Raw genomic sequence first — 25,311 nt, forward strand, 5'->3', positions numbered from 1 at the left:
AGAATGTATCTACCTCTCCTACCGGAATGATCTCTATCTCACCTCTCTCCCTGGCTCTAGCCCCACCAGCAGAATGTCTCTCTCTAGCCCCTCGCCGAATCTCTCCCTCCCTGACCTGAATGGCTGCTCTATATAGCCCCCCCTTCCCTGAGGTCTGGTCTATAGTCGTAGGTGTTGTTGTACTTGTTGGGCTTGGTGGTTAGCTCCTACACTTCGATTCAAATAGAAAGGGTGAAAGCATTGTGTTTGTGACAACGACTCATCCCCAGTCAAAAGTTTAAGCAATGAGGCCTTTGTTCAGTAAGAAAAACCCATCCTTCACTCCTCTCCCTCAATTGAGAGCCCTGCCGGGGGCATCCTCTCCTTAACAGTCGAGCATGCTTACGCATCCTCGGTGATGTCATTCTTTTTGTGCCTCAATGGAGCCTATACCCCTCGCCGAAGCTCGTTACTCTCAAATGAACAAGGGTGATAGGGGTAAGAAACACAATGCATCCACTTCCTGACCCTGGCCTTATAGGAACCTGTGTTCCATAGAGGTGAGCGAGGCTGCTGTAGGAACTCTGTGTTCCGCATATGTAAGTGAGGTAGGGATGAAAGTTTCACTTTCACTTTGTATGATGAAACGGGCGGGTATGATTGAACGGGTTCCTTGCCAATTGCATAGTCAAACTCTCTATAGCGTATGGCGGGTATACTCACTTCTTGGTGGACCTTGGCAGGTATCTTTACTTAGTGGACTTGGGCTTGTATTTTGTGACTGGTGATGGCTGAAGGTGAAAGGCTAAGGCCCTAGGTGAAAGGCCCTCGGTGGACTTGATGTTGAAGGCAGAAGGTTGGGTTTTTCTGGGCTGGTGGTCTAGGCTTCTGGCTTAAGGCTCCTTACTCGTGTGGCTCTTGGTTGTTCGATAAAGACCTAGGGACGTTCACCTCAAGCACACAGTGGAACCTGAAGAGAGAGGTTCGTAACACAGCGAATCCACGGTTAGTTACACCTGATTCAGTTCCACACCTAACTGCTTGCTGATCGATATCTCTTGTGCCTTACTGATATCTCGATTGATACCCGGATCTCTCTTTCGACCTTACAACGATGAACTTCATGGGGCTGGCTTCCTTCCTTGTCTTAAGCAGGGGAGAAATTAGCAGGGGAGAAATCGTTTCAATTGGCAGTAAGTGAAACTCCTATTATCTACTGAGCTAAGTCAGGTAAGCTAAGTCTAGAAGTATAAGTGGATATTTTATACCCCAGCCACTACTACTTAAGACTAATAGGAAAGGGAGCAGACAGGGGCTCAGAACACTGATGGAAGTCCAGGGAGGGTAAGTCGGTTCATTCTCTCTCGTCTGGTGGGAACGATGGGAAACATAGAAGCCATTCACTGCATGCCCCTAGCCCCACCACCACGATCTAGTAAACTCACTCTAGCAACACACGACTAGTAAACTCACTCTAGCAACACGTCTAGCCATCCTATTGTAGGTGGCGCATGGGGGAAAATATCCTATATCGGGTATGAGAATTTCCTCTCCTTATCAGTCGAGCCCCCTGTCGGGTCCTTGCACTAGGAAGCGCAAGACCCTCCGGACCTTCTCTTTCGCGTATGGCGCCAACTTGGTCACAATCGATATTATAATATCTACTAGCTATGATCGGCTATGCTCGGGGCTACGATCTATGGATCGCTATGTGAGGTGCTCTATGTGCAGGCGCTGTAGCCCCTAATGTTGCATATACGTAAGTGAGGTAGGACGTAGAGGGTAGAGGTGTCTATTATGTCCGCTGTAGGCAATGACCTCCTGGCTCTGATCAGCTAGGCCTCCTGGCAAGGACTTCTGGCTAGGCCTCTTGGAATGATCGGCTATTACATCCTCCTGTCTATGATCGGCTGATAGGACCTTCTGGCAAAGACCGCGCCTTGAGGCAATGACAACCGGTTACTAGCGGCTATAATCAAGGAGAACCGGCTATCAGCTATGACGCCTGGCTATTGACCGGCTGGCTGACCACAGGCTGCTCTCGGCTGACCTTCTGTAAATGATTGGCTATCGGAGACCCCCATCTATCTTAGGGGCTGTGACTCACTAACTAACTAACTCACTCACTCGGCCCCGTACCGCACCATGTCGCGTGAATGTGGACTTGCACGTGGACTTGGCAGCTTCCTTACAATGAAACGAAGCTAGCTAGGGGCATGCTTTGATTGAATGAATGGATTATGTTAGTGGCGTATTTTCACATACAGCACGGGACAGTACAACACACGGTACGGGGAAAGTACAAGGAGCAGAAGGAGTTTGATTGAATCAAAGGGAGAAGACACAGGCGGGTTGTAACCAACAGACTTAGTTGCGTGGAAGCTGCTGGAGAGATAGAAATTGAGATTGAGATTGATTGGATTGACAACATCTTCAGAGCGGGGTGGTGAAGAAATGAAAGAGGTGCAGTGACCCTTACAACCCTACCAGGCATTACGTGTCCCCACTGACCCGGACCTGGACAGATAGAGACACTGCCTTCGATCCTTAAATTCATACTCTTACCTCCATACTTACCCTTGAGCCTTAACAACCTTTCTCCTTGGGAACCTCAGACTTCACCTTGATCCCTCCATCCTTGGAAATCAGACGGACCTCAGCCTTACCCTCATCCATCACCTCTAAAGCCTCATACCTTTTCAATCAGACCCTTGCCCTCCTACCCTTTCCTTCCGCATTCAGTCCCCATTCTGACAGCCGCCACAGCCCTGTACGTGGGCCCCCGTAACACTATCCTGGACCAATCCCAGGATGATTCACATTATACAGACATGCATTATGTGTTACGACCGGTATCGGCTTACTGCTACGGCACACAGCAAGAGAACGGCACACTGCTAATGGTGGCGGCTAACGGCACAAGCACACACTAAGGCACTTGCAATACATTCAATTCCGTTACATCCAGAAACCACCATCCCGAGAATGTGAGTTAGGTGGGTGCAACAATTACCCTTACAACCGACGATACTACCTGACATGATGTGTTAACACTGACCGGTATCGGCTTACTGAACGGCCCTGCACTTAGACACTGCCTAGTTTCAGGTGGGGCGAACAAGACAAGAAAGAGCGGAAGGAAGTCAAGTTGTGGCCGAAAGATTATGTGGAGGCAGAGCAAACCAGAAGAAAGAGCTGAAGCGGAAGTGATGTGGCGGAAGAATTGAAGGAGTTTGAGTGAGGTGGGGGAATCCATCAATAGCGAATATCGAAGAAGAGACCTTGTCCATTCCACTCTGATGAATGAGGGAGATGAAAAGCCTCTATTATGCCTTAGCAGATCATGCTGCTATGGGCATATGTCATTATGCATGAATGAGATATGTCATGAATGAGATATGTCATTATGTATGTCATTATGCATTCATTCGTTATATACGTAATTACGCTTGAGCACTTAGCATGATTAGATCTGACCTGACATGATGCAAATGAGAGAGATCGATAATGAGAGAGATCGATTTGGTTCATTTCGACCAGTGATTCCAGTCATTCATTATATACGTAATTACGTCATTCGAGAACGGAATGACATATATAATTCATTCATGCATAATGACATAGAGAATATCGAAATCTCTCCTTGCACTAGGAAGCGCAAGACCCTCCGGACCTTCTCTCAATCTCTCTGGTCATGTCAGAAATGACATCTATCAGATCAGTCATCAATCTGGTATGACACATATCTCATTCATGCATAATGACATATATAATGAATGAAATGACATGAATGAAATGACGTAGATAATAGATAGAGATGATGGCGGCCCGTTGGTCGAGCAACTCAAGTTTCAATTTACTTATTGGGTGGGGGGGCTCTCCTTATATTGAGAGCGATGGCGGCCTTTTAGTCGAGCGTTCGCTTTCATTTTACTTATTGGGTGGGGGGGCATAGGTCGAGAGTTCGACAGGCTCACCCTCACCCTGCCGGCCTTCACCATCGGAATAGTGAGTGACTCCGTCCCTTGATGCTTATTGGGTGGCCCCTCTCAAATAAGTAACTAAAGGTTGGTCGAGCCATGCTTCGCATCCTCTCCTCTCCTTATCAGTGGAGCCCCCTAAAGGGTCCTTAACAGTCGAGCATGCTTACGCATCCTTATGGTCGAGCCCCTGCTGGTGATGGCGGCGATGGCGGCCCTATCCTTAACAGTCGAGCGCCTCCGGACCTTATGGTCGAGCGATAAATCCCTCACCATATGAATAGTGAGTGACCCCTAAGAAGTAAGGGCCCTTATGGTCGAGCGATAAATCGATGGTGGCCAGTCGAGACCCTCCGGTCCTTATGGTCGAGTGGCCTAACGGAACCTTTTGGTCGAGCACCTCTCCTCTCCCTCTCCTTAACAGTCGAGCACCTAAAGGTCCTTCGGGTCGAGTACCTAAAGGTCCTCTCCTTAACAGTCGAGCCTGCTTACGCATCCTTATTAGTCAAGCGTGCTTACACACCCTAAAGGTTCAATTTACTTATTGGGTGGCCCCTCTCAAATAAGTCAAAAAAAGGGCCTGCTTCCGCATCCTCTCCTCTCCCTCTCCTCTCCTCTCCCTAATGGTCGAGCCCCCTCTCCTCTCCCTTGGGGTCGAGTACCTAAAGGTCCTTATTAGTCGAGTGTGCTAACGCACCCTAAAGGGTCCTCTCCTTAACAGTCGAGCCTGCTTACGCATCCTTAACAGTCGAGCACCTAAAGGTGATGGCGGCCAGTCGAGCCTGCTTACGCATCCTCTCCGCTCCTTATCAGTCGAGCCCCCTAAAGGGTCCTTATCAGTCGAGCACCTAAAGGTCCTTATGGTCGAGCACCTCTCCTCTCCCCTGGGGTCGAGTACCTAAAGGTCCTTATTAGTCGAGTGTGCTAACGCACCCTAAAGGTCCTCTTCTTAACAGTCGAGCCTGCTTACGCATCCTTAATAGTCGAGCCTGCTTACGCATCCTCTCCCTTATGGTCGAGCCCCTCTGGTCCTAGAGTTCAGGCGCTTTGTCGAAACTTGATTGAAATGACATATATAATGTAATGATGGCATATCTCTCCCTCTCTCACTCACATCTCTCTGGTCTGGTCCTTATCTCACTCGCATCTCATCTGGTATGACTGGATTCCAATGACATGGAAATAGATCGACCATAATGACATATATAATGAATGTCACTCTCTCTGGTCTCGAAGTCACCAATGAATGACGTAATTACGTATATAAAGAATGACTAGAATCACTAGTCGAAATCACATATATAAGAGTAGGCATCTCCCTCCTTCCCTCACTCACTCAACTCCTCACTCTGCATCACCGGTTCATGAAATGACCACATGGATGTCATAATGACATCCATAATGAATGTCATGAATCTAGCTCCTGGTCACACACTGATTCTGCCATTTCTTCCAGTCATTATACCAGACAATGCCTTATAGCAGTCGTTACGCTCTCGAATCCAATCATTCATTATATATGTCATTATGCATGAATGAATGAGATATGTAATTACGCTTTAGCATCGTATGGGATCTCTCATAATGGATCCCTCACCATATGAATAGTGAGTGACCCCTAAGAAGTCCCTAGTTGTACAATTTCTCTTTGTATACGATATTCTTCGATCATGTTTTCGAGATATCTCATTATATATGTCATTATGGTCGAGAGATTTCCATTGAATTGATTCCAGTCATGACTCGATATATGTGTCATTACACCAGAAAATGCTGCTATGGGCATATGTCATTATGCATGAAGAAATGGCTCACATTCCAGTAGGGAAATGCCTTCTTCCATTAGCGGAATTCACTCACTATATTATATATGAAACACGGTTTTCCAGATGAATCACTTGGCTTGGCCTTCAATGAGTGGGAAAAGGGAGGAACTTGAGTTGCTCGACCCCTGGGATGAGATATCTCTTTGTATACGATATTATGATTGATGATTCGAGCGAATCGTACCTATAAACCGCCTAATTGATGGTGAAATGGTGGTAGTTTAGGTTCAGTGTGCAAGGACCCGACAGGGGGTTCGACTGATAAGGAGAGGTACGTTAGTGACTTGACTGATAAGGAGAGGTACGTTAGTGACTCGACTGATAAGGAGAGGTACGTTATGCGGGGGAAAGCTTTTTCAGGCCCCATTCTCTTTTCTTTCTCGTATTCTCTTTTCTTTTCTTTCTCATTTTGTCAAAAAGTAGATTTCTCCCTATCCATTCGTTCTTGAAGTATGAAATTAGATCCTGGAGCTGCGGAACTCACTACTCTATTAGAAAAGAGAATTACCAACTATTGTACCAATCTACAAGTTGATGAGATCGGTCGAGTGGTATCAGTTGGAGATGGTATTGCACGTGTTTATGGATTGAACGAGATTCAAGCTGGGGAAATGGTCGAATTTGCCAGCGGTGTGAAAGGAATAGCGTTGAATCTTGAGAATGAGAATGTAGGTATCGTGGTATTTGGTAGTGATACCGCCATCAAAGAAGGATCTCTCGTCAAGCGCACTGGATCTATTGTGTCTGTTCCTGTGGGAAAGGCCATGTTAGGTCGTGTGGTTGATGCGTTGGGAGTACCTATTGATGGTAAAGGGGCTTTAAGCGAGCACTTACTCAGACGTGTCGAAGCTAAAGCCCCAGGTATTATTGAACGTAAATCTGTGCACGAACCTATGCAAACAGGGTTAAAAGCGGTGGATAGCCTGGTCCCTATAGGCCGTGGTCAACGGGAACTGATAATTGGGGACCGACAAACTGGAAAAACCGCTATAGCTATTGATATCATATTGAACCAGAAGCGGATGAACTCAAAGTCAAAGGCTGATAGTGAGAAATTGTATTGCGTCTATGTAGCGATTGGACAGAAACGCTCGACCGTGGCACAATTGGTTCAAATTATCTCGGAAGCAGATGCTTTGGAATATTCCATTGTCGTAGCCGCCACCGCTTCGGATCCTGCTCCTCTGCAATTTCTGGCCCCATATTCCGGGTGTGCTATGGGAGAATATTTCCGCGATAATGGAATGCACGCATTGATAATCTATGATGATCTTAGTAAACAGGCGGTGGCATATCGACAAATGTCATTATTGCTACGCCGACCACCAGGCCGTGAGGCTTTCCCAGGGGATGTTTTCTATTTACATTCCCGTCTATTAGAAAGAGCCGCTAAACGATCGGACCAGACAGGTGCGGGTAGCTTGACCGCGTTACCCGTCATTGAAACACAAGCTGGAGACGTGTCGGCCTATATCCCTACCAATGTGATCTCCATTACAGATGGACAGATCTGTCTGGAAACAGAGCTATTCTATCGCGGAATTAGACCTGCTATTAACGTCGGCTTATCTGTCAGTCGCGTCGGGTCTGCCGCTCAGTTGAAAGCTATGAAACAAGTATGTGGTAGTTTAAAACTAGAATTGGCACAATACCGTGAAGTGGCCGCCTTTGCTCAATTTGGGTCAGACCTTGATGCTGCTACTCAGGCACTATTAAATAGAGGTGCTAGGCTCACTGAAGTTATGAAACAACCGCAATATTCACCACTTCCTATTGAGAAACAAATTATAGTTATTCATGCAGCTGTAAAAGGGTTTTGTGATCGAATGCCACTAGACAGAATTTCCCAATATGAGAGAGCCGTTTTAAGTAGTATAGATCCTGAATTACTACAATCCATTCTAGAAAAAGGTGAGTTAACCCACGAAATAGAGATGGAACCGGATGCTTTTTTAAAAAGCGTAACCCTCTGCTGAGCCGGAGTGGCCAGACGAGCGAAGGAGCACATTTCATATTCTTTTAGCCACGGCTGCCTATAGAAGGGAAAAACATTAGTGACCTGACTGAGTGAAGGGTTATACCCTCTCCCGGTGGTCGAGCCCCGTTGGGTGCCCTTCACTATAGAAAGGTTAGTGGGCCGCCCTCTAAACTATTGATTTGGTTCAGTTAAGTAAGTTGGATAAGGAAGATGATGAATTATTCGATTCATTGGAGAATCTCTCCTTAATACAATGAATGTCGAAAATTAGGGATGAAGGAAGCAAAATCCACCCTTTCCATTCTTCCTTGCCATGGATGTTATGGTCCGGGGCGAGCATGATTGGCCGGCCCGATAATCAGTATTCTGAGCTCAGGACAGGGCCGAAAGCGAGGGCAAATACCCACCCCCCCATCCTCAATTCCCCGAAATACCACTAGCGTATAGCTCCCCTCCCCAAACAAACGAAAGCACTTACTTATAGAGGACCTTACCCGCCCAGATTGGTTGGTTGGATTGAAGGATCTGGTCAAATGCTGGCTGTTAGCCCGGGTGGGGGTGATTATTTCCGGAGTTTCTCTCCCCCTCTAAGAACCACCCTCACCCGCTTAAGAGAAAGAGACACTGACTGGTGGGGGGGCCCAATAAGCCGCCGCCCCGCTCCTCGGGGCCGGCCCCTCTCTGATAAGGAATGAAACGAAATAATAAGAATTCTACGACAAATTTGGTTCGATGGCCGTTCCCCACTAACCACAAGGATATAGGGACTCCACATTCAATCTTCGGTGCCATTGCTGGAGTAATGGGCACATGCTTCTCAGTACCAATTCGTATGGAATTAGCACAACCCGGCGATCAAATTCTTGGTGGGAATCATCAACCTCATAATGTGTTAATAACGGCTCACGCTTCTCCAATGATCCCTTTTATGGTTATGCCGGCGGTGATAGGTGGATCTGGTAATTGGTCCGTTCCGATTCCTATAGGTGCACCTGACATGGCATTTCCACGATTGAATAATATTCCATCCCGGTTGTTGCCACCTTCGCTGTTGCTCCCATTAAGCCCAGCCTCGGTAGAAGTGGGTAGCGGCACTGGGTGGACGGTCTATCCGCCCCTAAGTGGTATTACCAGTCATTCCGGAGGAGCTGCTGATCCAGCGATTTCTAGTCCTCATCTATCAGGTGTTTCATCCATTTCAGGTTCTATCAATCTCATAACTACTATCCCCAACATGCGCGGGCCTGGAATGACTATGCATAGATCACCCCTATTTGTGCGGTCCGTTCCAGTGACAGCATTCCTACTCTTATCATCACTTCCGGTACCGGCAGGGGCAATTACCATGTTATCAACTGATCGAAGCTTTAATACAACCTTTTTCGATCCTGCTGGAGGGGGAGACCCGATATTATACCAGCATCTCTTTCGGTTCTCCGGTCATCCAGAGGTGTATATTCCCATTCTGCCCGGATTCGGTATCATTAGTCATATCGTATCGACTTTTTCGGGAAAACCGGTATTCGGGTATCCAGGCATGGTTTATGCCATGATCAGTATTGGTGTTCCTGGATTTCCTGTTCGGGCTCATCATATGTTTACTGTGGGCTCAGACGTTGATACGCGTGCTCACTCTACCGCAGCTACCATGATCATAGCTGTCCCCACTGGAATCAAAATCTTTAGTCGGATCGCTACCATGTGGGGAGGTTCGATACGATACAAAACACCCATGTTACTTGCTGCAGGGTCCATCTTTCCGTCCACCATAGGAGGACTCACTGGAATAGTCCTGGCAAATCCTGGGCTAGACATTGCTCTGCATGATACTCATTATGTGGTTGCACATTCCCATTATGTACTTTCTATGGGAGCCGTTTCTGCTTCATCTGCAGGATTTCACTTCCGGGTGGGTAAAATCCCTGGTCGAACATACCCTGAAACTTTAGGTCAAATCCATCTTCGGATCACTCTTTTCGGGGTGAATTCGACCTTCTTTCCCATGCATTTCTTGGGGCTTTCGGGTATGCCACGTCGCATTCCAGATTATCCAGATGCTTACGCTGGATGGAATGCCCTTAGCAGTTTCGGCCCTTATGTATCCGTAGTTGGGATTTTTCGTTTCTTCGTGGTCGTAACAATCACTTTAGGCGGTGGAAACAACAAAAGATGTGCTCCAAGTCCCCGGGCTGTTGAGCATAATCCAACCACACTGGAATGGATGGTACAAAGTCCTCCAGCTCTTCATACTCCTGAAGAACTTCCAGCTATCAAGGAGACCTTGTGATAAGCGAAGAAACGGTCGCCGGTTGCTACTAATAACCTAACAGAACTTTTCTGCGGGGAATCAAACAAAAAACAAAATCACTCTATTTGTTTGTTAACTCTGATTGGCTGGGAATGCCTTTCATACAGGCTTCAACCCGACCCTGGTTTCATTCTTAAACCCGTAGGGCCGGTAAGGTGTGCATTAACCCACCCGTAGGGACGGAGTCACTCACTATTCATATGGTGAGGGATTTATCGCTCACCTTCCCTAAAAAGGTGAGGGATTTATCGCTCATCCATCCGATGGGTGAGGGTGAGCCTGCCGAACTCTCGACTATAAGGCCGCCATCGCCGGATGAATGAGGGAGATTTCTCGCTCTCTACCCGCTGGCAAAGGATGAAATCTCGACCCACCATCCCTCACCCATCGGAATGAGTGAGTGACTTCGTCCCTAAAGGAGAGATTGAAAGGCCTTATGCCATGTAGCGTATATAATAGATCTTTTTTCTGATGATATTATATACGCTACATGCCTTGAAATCTCGACCCACAAGGTCCGGAGGGCTTGCGCTTCTGAGGGCAAGGTGCCGCTTGACCGTAAGGGAGATGACAGTGAGATTGCCCTCTCCCTTATGGTCGAGCCTGCTTACGCATCCTCTACCGCCCTAGAGATTTCCCGGGCTCAGGGATAGGAGGATGGCCGGCCCTTGATCTTATATATGTTAACATCTATTTTCATTGATTCATTTTGGTCAGCCTTGACCTAACCAACTACCTGATACTCTCTGTCTTTCATTTGAAGAGGGATTTGAATCGCCTGATACGTTCTTTATTGAATAATCGACGAAGGAGAAGGAAGGATGGCTCACCTGACATCAGAAGGTGAGGAAGGTACGAAGTCGCTTGTCCGCATCGGGCAAGGCTATGATCACAAGGCTCCCGGGCACAGGGGCTTATGGCCAATCTCAAAAGGCTTCTGGAAGGACCTATTTGAACAAGCGGTAGTGAGAACTTCAAGTAAGCAGACAAAATCCCAGCACCAGAGCAAGCAAACCCTCTCTTCAAAGTGTAGTTTCTAAATGAAGTAAAGGGTAATTGAGTCGGTAAAAGGGAAAAAGTACATATTAGTAGCAGTAGGTCGTAAAACAGAAAGTATTGGTGGTGTAGGCCGGTGAATACCAAAGCAGTAAGTGTCAACCCAAGCCAGTCAAATCTCATAAGTAAGACAATACATATCAATAAGAATATGATAAAGAGGACTGTCTGGGAAGTATTCTATATAAAATGGATTTCAACTGTAAGAGTTATTCCTATTAGTGCATGCATGTGGACTACTTTCTTCTCATTTGGTAATTAGCCAAAGAAGTTGGGAACTGTGGTTGGTATGTTCCTGCAGTGCTCCAATATGATGGGTGCTTACAACCTCAATGGGGACTACTCCGTTGTTCCCTCTGGCCTATCCGATACAGCTAGCAGAATCAAAGAAAGGACAAAGTAAGTGTATCCTATATAGTCTTTCTTTCTTGCCTGCCCCAAGGCCATAGAGATAGAGAGACCTATTAGTTAGCTTCCAAGTAGTACTACTCCTAATGCCCTAAGATTGCATATTCAGCAGATTACTTACAATTCACTTACAATAGTAAAGGTCAACATATAGATGCGAGTCCAAGTGAAACGTAGATATGCTAGTTGTTAGGGTAATTGGTCACCTCACGCTGGCAAAACCTTACCAGCCTGCATGAATTAGACTATCGCGGACCTGCATGAAATAGGTTCTACGTGAAAAAATAGGTTATACACCTATTCCCTTCTACCTGGCTCTATCTTCCTTACTCTCGCCATTCTAAGTGTCTTTCATACAGGGAAATGGGATACTAAATTGGGTATGTTGGCAAGGGGACTTCGTGGATCTACGGATCACGCCCAACTGGTAATGGAGGATTCTCTTGGATGGGCCCATAAAAAGCACCTCCTGTCTATGTCTCATGGGGATGTTGTTACTATTTGAAGGGGGTAGGCAAGCTGTCTCTGCTGGTAGTGCTGTTGGGATTCCTGCTGCCCTAAGAGCTCTAGTCCCTTCTCCCTGTAGTGATAAGTCTCCATTGCCTGTTGATACTGGTGGCTTACCAGCGAGCAAATAAAATATGGGCACTTACTTCTCGGACTTATGGGAATTATATTGACTATGTTGACTAGGGGAACTTATTTTATCCTTCCTTCCTCTCGGCTATGGAATTCCTATCAGCTATGTAAGTGGGAAAGGGTGCTATATCCCACCAACCACTAGGGCAGAGCTCATGGAGGGATTCTTTTCTATTCGAGTAGAGGTGTACTTAGGGGATTGGCCCAACCAACATGGATTCAATTGGTTGTTGATTTTATGTCGTCCCACCCGAACCAACACATATGGATTCAACGGGTTGTTTAGTAAGGGTATGCATGTATGTATGGGGGGGATGAAAAGGATCTCACCTATGAAAATGGAAAGGACGTATCGATGCGAAAAGTTCGATTTTGACTAAGGCAACTAGGGACTACAGGCGGCAACTCACACACAACACAGTCTGGTGTCTCATTAGAAGTCTCATTTCTTTTGGAACTACATGGACACCACTTCATAGCTTCTTCGCTAGAGAGCAGCTCAGAGGGCACAAGTGGGAAATCAATGCTCTTACAAACTGATATTGGTAAGGGTTAATCAACAACCCTATCGAAGCGAAGGGTTTGAAAGTGAGCCGGACAATCCGATCCATCCTAGCGAAGAGTGCCCTGATGATCGTATTGCACGCAACCATTATAAAAAAAGAGCCTTGTTCATATATATATGCAGATGTGTCGATCGTGAAACCGAACTTAGAACGCCAATCAACCGAGCCACTATGGATCACTAGCACCTTCAGTATCTCGATGCACGCTGTTACGTATATCAAAATGACATCTCGATATAGCCGTAAGTCTCAGATCAAGTCAGGCGGGAGGGTTGACTGACCTTTAGCAGACAGATATCGCTTCACTGCCGGATGGCTTGCTTGGGATTATGTGGTTGGTCCATCAGAGCTACCTCGTTGGATGGGGACGAGCTTATGACTACTATATATATATTTACTTATATATATATTACTTATATTACTTATATCTAATCTAAGTAATATATAGGGGTTTCACCTGTTGACTCGTAATCCATTTAAGTTGAACCAGTAAATGCGCCAGCTTCAGTGCTAGTTGCTTCATATCCATTTCCAGTCCCAACATAAACGCAAATTTGAGAACCATAGCTAGTTTAAGCTACTCGTGCTGCTACTGCTAGAGAAACTAATGTTAGGTCTACTACTGGTGTTACTGGTGCTAGGTCAGGAACTGCTACTACTGGTGCTTAGTAAACTGCATAGTTTGAGTCAAAAGCTCAATCGACTGCTTAACCGACTGGATCTGCTTCAAGCTCTCTGTCTGGCTTTGGATCTGGATCTTGACCTGGGTTAACTACTCATACCTCTCTAGCTTCTGGCTTTGGGTCTGGATCTTGACCTGGGTTAACTACTCATACCTCTCTAGCTTCTGGCTTTGGATCTGAAGGATATGGGTCAGAATCTTGATATGGAACATCTGGCTCTTAATATCTATTACTAGCTGGATCTTGCTCTCATATTGAAGATCTGGATCATGCTCACGAAGGTATGGATCACGAGTATCCGCCTTTGCTTCTCCCGTTGCTTATGCTGTTGCTGGTACTGGTGCATCTGGGTATGCTTAAACAACTGGATCAACAGAAGAAACTGATGAACCAACTACTGATAGTCTACTGTCGGATCATTCACCGCTACTAGGTATAGGTATGCTGCTGAGTCCACTAGATAAGCTGCTAGTGGATATGCTACTGCCTCTCCTGTCTCTGCTTCTTACTCTACTGATACTGGTGCTGCTATTGAATATGCTTATGCTTCAAGCTCTCGATCTGGATATGCTACTGCTTATGCGTATGAATTTGGATCTGTATATGTTACTGAAACTACTATTCGATCTGGATCTGGGTCTCGTTCTTCACCACCTGAAACAGCTGGTTATGGGTATCGATCTGGATATGCTTCTAGGTATGCTTATAGGTATAGGTATGCTTAACCAACTGCTACTAGATCTTCTACTGTATAAGCTGCTATTGGTGGTGCTGCTGGATCTACTGCTTCAGTGTCTTAGTAAACAACATAAACTAGCTCTTCGACTAGGTAAAATGCAACTGCTGATGGTAGTGGTTCTTAATCAATGGGACTTAAACAAGTGGATAGCAATCTGGCGATATTAGAGGCAAAGCGAAGGACCACTTCACTCTCTCCTCTTCCGGACTTTAGCTTCACTACTGGTTGGTAGGCTACAGCCTGTGACCTGCTACAATAGGCAGCCTGTGACCGTACTCTCATAAGGTCCAGCTCTGGTAGAGCCAGCAACCGTATAGGCTTACCTGTGACTGACCGATAGAGCGTAAAGGCTAAGCTCAGTGACAGCCCCCGCTAGTCAAACTCCCTCCTTTCCGTCCGCTACTAAGAGGCTCTCGCTCCAAAGAACTTAGCTTAGGTGGAGACTCTAAATAAGCCTAATAGGTGTATAAGACCTTACTACTCGTTATGTTCTGACTCGTTCCTAGAAGCTTCCGGTATGAAGTGCAGATCAGGCATTCTATTTTTTTCCAATCAGTGGTATTATTACATTCTATTTCCTTTTTCGGTATCAATCTCTCCAACAATGGAGATAACCCTGCCGTTTCCTGGCAGTGAAAACCCAACCCATGTATATCCTCATGATCCACACTCGACTTTCTACCGCCTCCTTGGCCTTGATTCCCAAGCCATTCTCTCTAATCGCCTTAGTTCCAATTCGAAAACTTATTGTTCCATCATCCAAGCCAGATCGATAGCTTGTTGCAGAGTCTGAACCATAGGAAGGAGAGCACACCTCTGGGGTTAAGGTAGCGGGGGCAAAGGCAGGGACAGAGGCTTCACCTCCAGTTATAGATCGAAATCGAACAGTAGATCCACTAGCACCTCGCCTAGAATTCCTTCCATCTGCTCGATATTGAGACCTACTAGTAGCGATTGAAGTAGCATCTAAGCGCACATCTGAGTCATCAGCTTAAAAGGCAGTTTCATCAATACCAATTTTCATAGCGTCAGTAGCAGAGCCAATTGAAGTTCGAGCATATTTCGTTGCTTACTTTTACTTTTTCAAGTTTTTTACCACCCACCAGTAGCATTTTATGCGATAAAGGCAGGGACAAAGCCAAGTACGAATCCACCACCGTCAATAGCAAGGTAACCCCTAGCAAATGATCCGGTTTCGGATATCCTAGTTATAGATCCGGTTGAAGCACATGTTGAAGCATCCGTTGCATAAGCAATTGACCTTGTTTCATATTCACTAGTTTCAGTGCTTAGTTGGTCCTTAGCCCTATACCTTGACCTTCGACCCAATAGTTTAAGCACCAATTGAAATCGCATTAGCATCAATGAAAGTTCCAGACACAGTAGAAGAATCCGTTCCAATTCCTGTATACCTAGCCTCACCCGCATATTAACCCGCAACAAAGCCAGCAAAATCTCCTGTCCTATTCCATTGGCAGTTGAAGAATAAGCTAGAACATAGGCTATGGCAATGCTGAAACTCCTGTTTAGGGAATACCCGCAGCATAGGTACACTCAGACATATAGCTACGAAGGTACACTCCTCCATCCACATTGACAGGTAGAGTAGGGTGCTAACAACTACTCTTTCATTGCAGGGAATACTTACAAACATGAAACAGAGCTGGGCAAATAAGGCTACTAACAACTAAAGCAGCTATTCGTACTACCATTTACTCTTTACCAGTGCTACCATCCACTCCTTACAACATGGTAAAAGCACAGGAAACAGCTGCTGCTATTCACATCGGGACAGCTACTCACAGAGTAAGGGATCGGCAGCCCATTAGACATTTGACTAATATATAATGCACAGCTAAACAGCGGGTCAGTGAGAGCACCGGTATGATAGTTGAGTTCCCTTCCCGGTACGTGAGAGCACCAGCGAGCGAGTGCACGACCAATGACAACACCATGAACTCGTATCTGAACCAGAAAAGCACTGCTATGTCCCAGGCTTGCCCCGTCCCAGTCCATTTATCGAACCTAGCAAAGTAACCAAGCAATTCAAGCTCGGCCGTTACAGGCCAAGCCAGAGAGCTACTACCTACTAGCCTTAGCAGCCAATGATCCAGTTGCCCAAGCAGCATAAGCCGTTGATCCAGTCATTGATCCAGATCCAGTCGATTAAGCAGTCGATCCAGTCATTTCCACGTGTCGATAGCCAGTCGCCTGGAGGTGGTCACGGAACCATATCCCTCTACCCTCTCTATACCTCGAACTATACCTCGATGGAACTCGATCCTCTACCTCTACCCCCTCTACCTTGACCCTCCCTATACCTACACCTCGAAACTATCTACCCTGCCGACAGACATACCACAGGGAGGGGGCCACCCCACATAGCCAATCATAGCCACCCGACATAGCCATCCTACCAGCCGAGGAACCTTCAAAATAGACCCGTGAGAAGGAAGTGAGAAGGAAGGATCACATCAATGGCCAAGAGGATAAGAGAAGGTCCCATGTTCCCAATTGCCAATCATTGTAAGTAAGCCAATAGTCAATCATTGCCAGGAGCTCATCATTGCCAACCGGTCAGTGCCAGTCATAGCCCCACACCACATAGCAGCAGTCATACATATCCCTTTACCTTTACCCTATTTCTCTACCTAGACTTCAACCCTCCCCCTCGACACTATTCCTCAACCTCGAACTCCACCGATATGGGCGGAACCTTGGGAATGTGATTACCTAAGCTAGAAGGAATGAAGATGCGTTACATACGCTGATATGCAATTCGAGGAACAGAGGATGGAGAATTAGGGGCCACACAGCCTGGATTGATTTAATTGATCGATCGATGGCCGGATCGGGGCAGGCAAGAAGTTTGCTCGGTCCAGAATTCCAAAAACCTTGCCCGATGCGGACAAGCGGCTTCGCTCCTTATAATTCACTCTTTTCATTTACCTAAACCTCGTTTTTTTGAGGGTCGGATGAACACAGGTCATTTAGGGTACTTAAAGCAATTGATTCTTTCTGAATATTGCCTTTTCATTAAGTTTCCCTATTAGAGGCAGGATGCCGTTTCCCCCTTCATAAGCGAGAGAGAAGGCCCCCATCACTGACTGGATACCCACCAACAGATAGAGAGGTCACACATCGGCCGAGAGGAAAAGGTATCCGTAAAACAAGAAACGTTCACCTTACCCCGACAACCATACACGAGTGAGAAGGAAGGCCGCATAACCACTGAATGATATTGTTTCTTTTGTTTACCATTGTTCCTCCATACCCGAAAGAGAGAAGGACCCCTATTGAGATACCATATCCGATAGAGCAAGGAGAAGGCCCCCATGTTCTCGCCATATGAGAGAGACAGGTTCACCAGAAAGAGGTTGAGCCCAGTTGCCAACATATGCGAGAGAGTAGGATCCCATCACATGTTAACCGGCCGAGAGAGAAGTAACCCATCGTTCCTACCCGAGATAAGGAGTTACCCATATTCCCCCGGACGGACGAATGCACCCACATTACCCCTTCATGTTCAGCCCGCACACTACTTAGAGATAGAGCCATACACTACTTAGAGAAGAGAAGCATATTTCTATTTGAATAGCTTTCTGATATGATCTACTTGGTGGCAGGCTGGGTTATTGCTAACTCTGCTTGCTGGTATGGTTGGATGGGTAACGTCATCTTTCATTAGTGAATTTCCCACTTCAAAGAATGCCACTGAAGGTCCCGGAGGGGCTTGCGCTTCTGAGGGCAAGGAATGCCACCTTCCCCTCCTTCCCCTCCTTCCCCTCCTTCCTTCCATCGGACATTCTCATTTCAGACTTTTCGGATCGCTACGCGCCTTGAATCATTATTGATTGGATCAGCCTTCGATGATGATCTTTTATCATCCGTCATCTCTTCGCTTGAGGCCATATCCTCTCCAGCTTAATGGTAGTAGTATCTATCTATTCTACCTTCCGTTGTTCCCTTGCTATCGTAGCTTATAGGGTATGAGGATAAGCTGCTGTCTATGTATGTGTAGCTGTGAGATGTAGAGCATTAGGGATATGGTAAGTTACCTTCACTGTTTTCTCTGTTCCCTTCTTCGCCTTGTTCCCTTTCACCGCTGCCGTTGTTGCCACCGTTGGGATGGGATTGGATGGGATGGAAACTATTTTCCCTGTCTCTGTGCCTAGATTCGTTAGTCAGATATGTCCCGATTATGGGGGACCTGGTGCCCGCCTTTTCAAACCTATGCATCGATCCATTTATCCTCTCTGACAGAAGCCCCACCATCTGAGATAGAATAGCTGTATGCTTGAAATCCCACCACTGTTATTCCGGTAATTAATTAGATACGTCGTCATATCACTAGATTCGGTTTTATAATAAGAATGCATGCTATTATTATATATGTAATTATGCATGAATGACTCGCGTTGCTCAATATTCCAAACCTCCGCCAAGGGATTGGCTGGATGGCTTGGCTTGCTATTGACTACTCGCCGGGTGGGGCAGGACATGGATTGCTTTGATGGCTTGACGGCTTTCCCGCTGACTTGCGAAATGGCTCTTGCTGGCTAGTTGGCTGGGCTTGCTTTTCTCGCTTGCTTGCTGGCTACACCAACCCGGCATCCCCAGCCAGTTGGGAGAAAAGGGGAGATAAGGTCCCGGAGGGGCTTGCGCTTCCTAGTGCAAGGTGGATTTTCTTCTTTATGAATGCCATTTAAGGTGCGAAGCCGCCAGAGAAGAAATAGGAGGGGCAAGGTCCCGGAGGGGCTTGCGCTTCCTAGTGCAAGGAAATCTCTGGATCTGGGTCTTCATCGGAACTTATAATAGGGCATCAACTAGCTTCGGATCTGCAGGCTCTGGAACTAGGGATGCAACTACTAAATCTGCTGATCACTAATTGGTTTTGCATCTGCATACAAGCGGTCGATCGGGGACAGATACGTATGGGATGGACACCTTTCCTTCTCCATATTTCGTCCACAAAGAAATCGATCACATACACTGGGGGGAAGACCCACCCGATCGCATTCAGACTTGGCGACAGCTACCTAGCAGGATTAGGCACTGTATCTCATCTATAGGCTTTCAGTAATATTCCCCTGGCTCAGGCTACGACGATTCTGGTCATGGCTCAAGCTACGGCTATGGGTATGATTCAGGCGGTTAAGGCTACGACGATTTAGGCTACAGCAGCGCACGCAGGTTCAGCAGGCTCTAGCTCTTACTCATATCTCCATATGGCCATAGAGTTAAAGCCTTAAGCAGTAAGTTACATAGCCTTAGTCCGTAGAGTAATTTACATGGACACTTGCTTAGTAAGTTTCAACAGTAAGTTTCATGGACACTAGCCTTAAGGTCATTGCCGAGAGACAGTTGTCATCGTCAATACATAGAGAGCCAGGAGTACTTGTCGGTAGTACTTGCTAATCATTGCTATAAAGGTCATTGCTGGAAGGTCATTGCCAGCTGATAGCCAATTATAGCAAAATCCTTCTTATAGACTCCCCTGTTTCTGTGCAGGTTGACCGTCATATTGACTGTGCCAGGAGGTGGTCATTGACAGAAGGTCATTTTTGATAGCCGAGTCGATAGCCGAGCATTGTAAGCCGGTCATTGATGCGCAAGCAGGCTCGACCATAAGCCCACCACCCAATAAGCATCAAGGAAAGTGACTCGACTGATAAGGACCTTTAGGTACTCGACCATAGGGAGAGGAAGAGAGTTGCTCGTTAGAGGTACGTTAAGTGACTCGACTAACAGGACCCTTTAGGGGGCTCGACTGATAAGGAGAGGAGAGGAACTGGAGAAGAATATCGTATACAAAGAGATATCTCATTATATATGTCATTACGTAGATAAATCATTCATGTCTCTCTGTGAGTGAAATGCGAGGCCTGCATCTCGGGATAAAGTTCGTCAGAATCCACCATCCATGCTTTTCCATCAGTGACTGACTGTTTAATCGATTTGACCATTTTAGGTATGAGCGTGTGAAGCTCCCAGCGATTAGCAAGCCTTAAATGGCCCAAGTGATCAGGTCTGGGCCCAGCGTAGCACCTATCGAGTAGCCAGCCGCTTCACCAGGAAAGTCTTTGAATGGCCGAACGAAAAAGTTTTTCGCGCAGCGCTTCTTTATAAGCTATTTCCTTATCGAGCCACACAAGATACAGATGCAAAATCAGAGAGGATGCGTTAGCAGGCTCGACCAAAGGAAGAGGAAAGGGGTAAGCCCAGGAAAAGCTCATCTCGCTTATAGTACGGGAAATACGTTCCTTTCTCTCTAGGCTACCTTTTGACTTTCCTTCGCTAGCACTCTCACTGCTACCTTCCCTTACACACGCTAGCTTACGAACAATCTCACTTACCTTACTACTATGCTTCCATCGCTAACATTCGGGGGTAGACCCTAAGCTACCTCACCCTATCTACTAAGCACTTAGTACTAGTGGTTTCTTTATCCGCCGTCTAACAGCAGTACCGATTTGATAACCCTGACCTAACCCGATGATCTCCCTCCACCCATCCAATCGATACTGAAGGCGGGCTTTTTCCCCATGTCTCCCGAGAAAGCTCAGTACATATGGCATAGGACGATATCACACGTCGTATCTCGTCTTACTATGATGCCCGCCCCGGGGAAGGCTGGCTGAAGGGAGAACGAAGAAGATGAAACTTCCCCAAATGAGTGGGATAGATATAAGGGAGGGTTGGTTGAGAGGGAACAAGGCCTCTCATTAATCCGCTTTCCGTACGTATAGGTCTAAGACCGCTCAAGTCCCCAGGTGGGCTACATCGTTTGACCACGAAAAGAAGGAAGGCCTGCCTGTTCTTGGTCGGGAAAAAGCTCTTCAACGGCATCCGGCTTTTAGGGGAAGAAATATAGGGTGAGGGTGAGGTAACGTGGCCCCTCTCAAATAAGTAACTAAGACGAGCAACTCTCTTTTGGGGCAATATCTCACATCGAATCTGGTATGACACATATCGATGCATTCATTCGTTATATACGTAATTACGCCAACCAAGCACTATGACTGATTTGGAAGGGATGGCTGGCTTTCTTTCTAGCTTTCTTTCTGGCTGACTAACTGACTGACAGGAACTTCAATGGCGGAGGTTTTTCAAGATTTCCCTCCTATTATAGCATTTTCAGGACCGGAGGGCCCTTACTTCTTCATAGGGGTCACTCACTATTCCGATGGTGAGGGTGCGTAAGCACACTCGACTGTCAAGGACCGGCAGGGGCTCGACTGATAAGGAGAGGATGCGCAAGCAGGCTCTCAATCTAAGGACCCTTTAGGGGGCTCGACTGATAAGGAGAGGAGAGGAGGCGGAGGTTTTCACATCTTTCCCTCCTATTCTTGCCCCACGAGGAGGCGGAGGTTTTGATCAGTAATGAAGGTTAGGAAGTGGGAATGAATGCATAATGACATATATAATGAATGAACCGATCACATAATGAGATAGATTCTAGTGGCTAGATACGGCATGATAGTTATGTCATTGTTGAATCATAACTAGTGAATGCACCGGCAATATTGGACCTATTGATCCCGAGCCAGCTAACCGAAATGACATATATAATAGAGTGACGGCATATCTCTCCCTTTCTCACTCACTCAACTCCTCACTCTGCATCACCGGTTCATGAAATTACCACATGGATGGGATGTCATAATGACATATATAATCTATTGAATTCATGACTGGAAGAAAAGAAGTGAGCGAAATCGATCTATCATTCATGGCATAATGACATATATAATATATGCATTATCTGCTAAAGCGTAATGACGCGCTATAATATCAAGCAGCATCGGCTGCTCAACAGGGAAAATGCGTAATGACATATGCCCATAGAAAGTCTGCTAAACTGTAATGACATATATAATTCATTACCAGTGATCTCATACGAAGAGAAGTGAGAATCGATCTCAGAGTTGGTCGAAATGAATCGATCTCTCTCATTTGCATCATGTCAGATCTAATCATGCTAAGTGCTCAAGCATAATTACGTATATAACGAATGCATAATGACATATATGCATTCACTCTCTATCGATCGAATCTGGTATGACACATATCTCATTCATGCATAATGAAATATGCCCATAGCAGCATTTTTCGTGAAAGCATAATGACGTAATGACATATATAATGAGCGTCATTCAATATCTCAAGAATGACTAACGGATACGGGTCGAGGGGAAAGTCAAAGTGCCTTGGTTAGTGAAACACGCCGCCATCGATTTCTCGCTCGACCATAAGGTCCGGCAGGGTGAGGTACGAACGCTCGACTAATAAGGCCACCATCGCTCGACTAATAAGGACCGGCAACGGGGCTCGACTGATAAGGAGAGGTCCGGCAGGGTGAGGGTGAGCCTGTCGAACTCTCGACCTATGGGAGAGGTAACGAACGCTCGACTAAAAGGCCGCCATCGCCCTTTTTTTGACTTATTTGAGAGCCCAATAAGTAAATTGAAACTTTAGTTGCTCGACCACCGGGAGAGGACCGGTAGGGGCTCGACCAACGCCCCCCCACCCAATAAGTCAAATGAATTTATTGCTTGCTTGACGTTAGGAAAGCAAGGACCCGATAGGGGGCTCGACTGATAAGGAGAGGAACTTTAGTTGCTCTTTAGTTACTTATTTGAGAGGGGCCACCAAATAAGTAAATTGAACCGGCAACGGGGCCCTTTTTTTGACTTATTTGAGAGCCCAATAAGTAAATTGAAACTTTAGTTGCTCGACCACCGGGAGAGGACCGGAGGGCCCTTACTTCTTCATAGGGACGGAGTCACTCACTATTCATATGGTGAGGGGCCCTTTTTTTTACTTATTTGAGAGCCCAATAAGTAAATTGAAACTTTAGTTGCTCGACCACCGGGAGAGGACCGGAGGGCCCTTACTTCTTCATAGGGGTCACTCACTATTCCGATGGTGAGGGGCCCTTTTTTTGACTTATTTGAGAGCCCAATAAGTAAATTGAAACTTTAGTTGCTCGACCACCGGGAGAGGACCGGCAACGGGGCTCGACCACCGGGAGAGGTAATTTATTGCTTGTCCGCACCGGGCAAGGACCGGTAGGGGCTTGCTTGACGTTAGGAGAGCAAGGAATTTATTGCTTGCTTGACGTTAGGAAAACAAGGACTCGACAGGGGGCTCGATTGGTAAGGAGAGGAATTTATTACTTGTCCCGCATCGGGCAAGGACCGGTAGGGGCTTGCTTGACGCTAGGCTTGCGCTTCCTAGTGCAAGGACCCGACAGGGGGCTCGACTGATAAGGACCTTTAGGTGCTCGACCATTAGGGAGAGGAGAGGAATTTCTTACTTGTCCCGCACCGGGCAAGGACCGGTAGGGGCTTGCTTGACGCTAGGAAAGCAAGGACCCGACAGGGGGCTCGACTGATAAGGAGAGGAACTTTAGTTGCTCTTTAGTTACTTATTTGAGAGGGGCCACCAAATAAGTAAATTGAATCGGCAACGGGGCCCTTTTTTTTACTTATTTGAGAGCCCAATAAGTAAATTGAAATTTATTGCTTGCTTGACGTTAGGAAAGCAAGGACCCGACAGGGGGCTCGACTGATAAGGAGAGGAACTTTAGTTGCTCGGCCACCGCCCCCCCACCAAATAAGTAAATTGAACCCAGAGGGGCTTGCGCTTCCTAGTGCAAGGACCCGACAGGGGGCTCGACTGATAAGGAGAGGAATTTATTACTTGTCCCGCACCGGGCAAGGACCGGTAGGGGCTTGCTTGACGTTAGGAGAGCAAGGAATTTATTGCTTGCTTGACGTTAGGAAAGCAAGGACCCGGAGGGGCTTGCGCTTCCTAGTGCAAGGACCCGACAAGGGGCTTGACTGATAAGGAGAGGAATTTATTACTTGTCCCGCATTGGGCAAGGACCGGTAGGGGCTTGCTTGACATTAGGAAAGCAAGGAATTTATTACTTGTCCCGCTCCGGGCAAGGACCGGTAGGGGCTTTCTTGACGTTAGGAAAGCAAGGAATTTATTACTTGTCCCGCACCGGGCAAGGACTGGTAGGGGCTTGCTTGATGTTAGGAAAGCAAGGAATTTATTACTTGTCCCGCACCGGGCAAGGAAGCGCCGCGCTTTTAGTTCAGTTCGGTAGAACGTAGGTCTCCAAAACCTGATGTCGTGGGTTCAAATCCTACAGAGCGCGAGTAGTTCATCTATCTATACTAAGACAATCTAAAAGTATCTGCTGGGCCTTTTGCCCTTTCAATCATACCTGTCCTGGCTTTTCTATTTGATCATCCAGTTCTTTAGCCTTAATTGAGTCTAACACTTTAGAAACATCTAAGGGGAGATGGGCTACAACATATTCTATCTAAATGACCTCTTAAATAGCTATTCAATTCAATAGCTTTTCAAAGAGGGCATTATTGAATGGCGGCTGCTGCTAGGGATTTCTCGCTCGACCATTAAGGGGAGAGGGCCGCCATCGCCGCCATCGCCGCCATCGTGAGTTCGAGGGTCAAGGTATGGGTGCTATGTTTTATATCTCCTGTCTAGTCCGCATTCGTCGGTCCGTGGTGCGCCCCTCTCGGAAGACTAATCAGTTGCCTCTGGCCGCTTCTTCCGGCCAGCAGCCTCATCATAAGATCCAGTTCTAATTCAAGAATCCGTGGAACTCAATCTCATTCGTCAGTTGTTATTAACATGTCTCGATATGCTCGTAAGTAAACAAGCGTGGCTCAATGTCATTCTTATAGTGGGTAACATGGGAAACATAATCAATCCCCATTCAGTGGCGGATCGGTGGGACCTTCTTATCCTTCCTCTCGGCCAGTGATGGGAGCAATGGGAAAGCAAGCAACCGGTGGAAATTGATTTTCATCATCTCCAGGATGCTACAGCAGGCTCGACCATAAGGACCGGAGGGGCTCGACTGTTAAGGAGAGGCCCGGTAGGGGCTCACCATTCCGATGGTGAGGGATTTATCGCTCGACCATAAGGGCCGCCATCGCCGCCATCGCAGGACCGAGCACCTTTTTCATTAGCAAGACCGGCCATCCACCCCATCCATCCTATCCTATCCAGCCAGACAAGCAATCATCCCAGCAGCAAGACTAGCGAGTGCTTTTACCCACCTGAATTGATAGACCAGACCTATACCACTTGATTCATTCATGCACTTAGT

Source organism: Pinus tabuliformis, chromosome J (assembly GCF_031772625.1).
Source record: "Pinus tabuliformis cultivar Carrire ecotype Pingquan chromosome J, CPIR1, whole genome shotgun sequence".
Taxonomy (NCBI): domain Eukaryota; kingdom Viridiplantae; phylum Streptophyta; class Pinopsida; order Pinales; family Pinaceae; genus Pinus; species Pinus tabuliformis.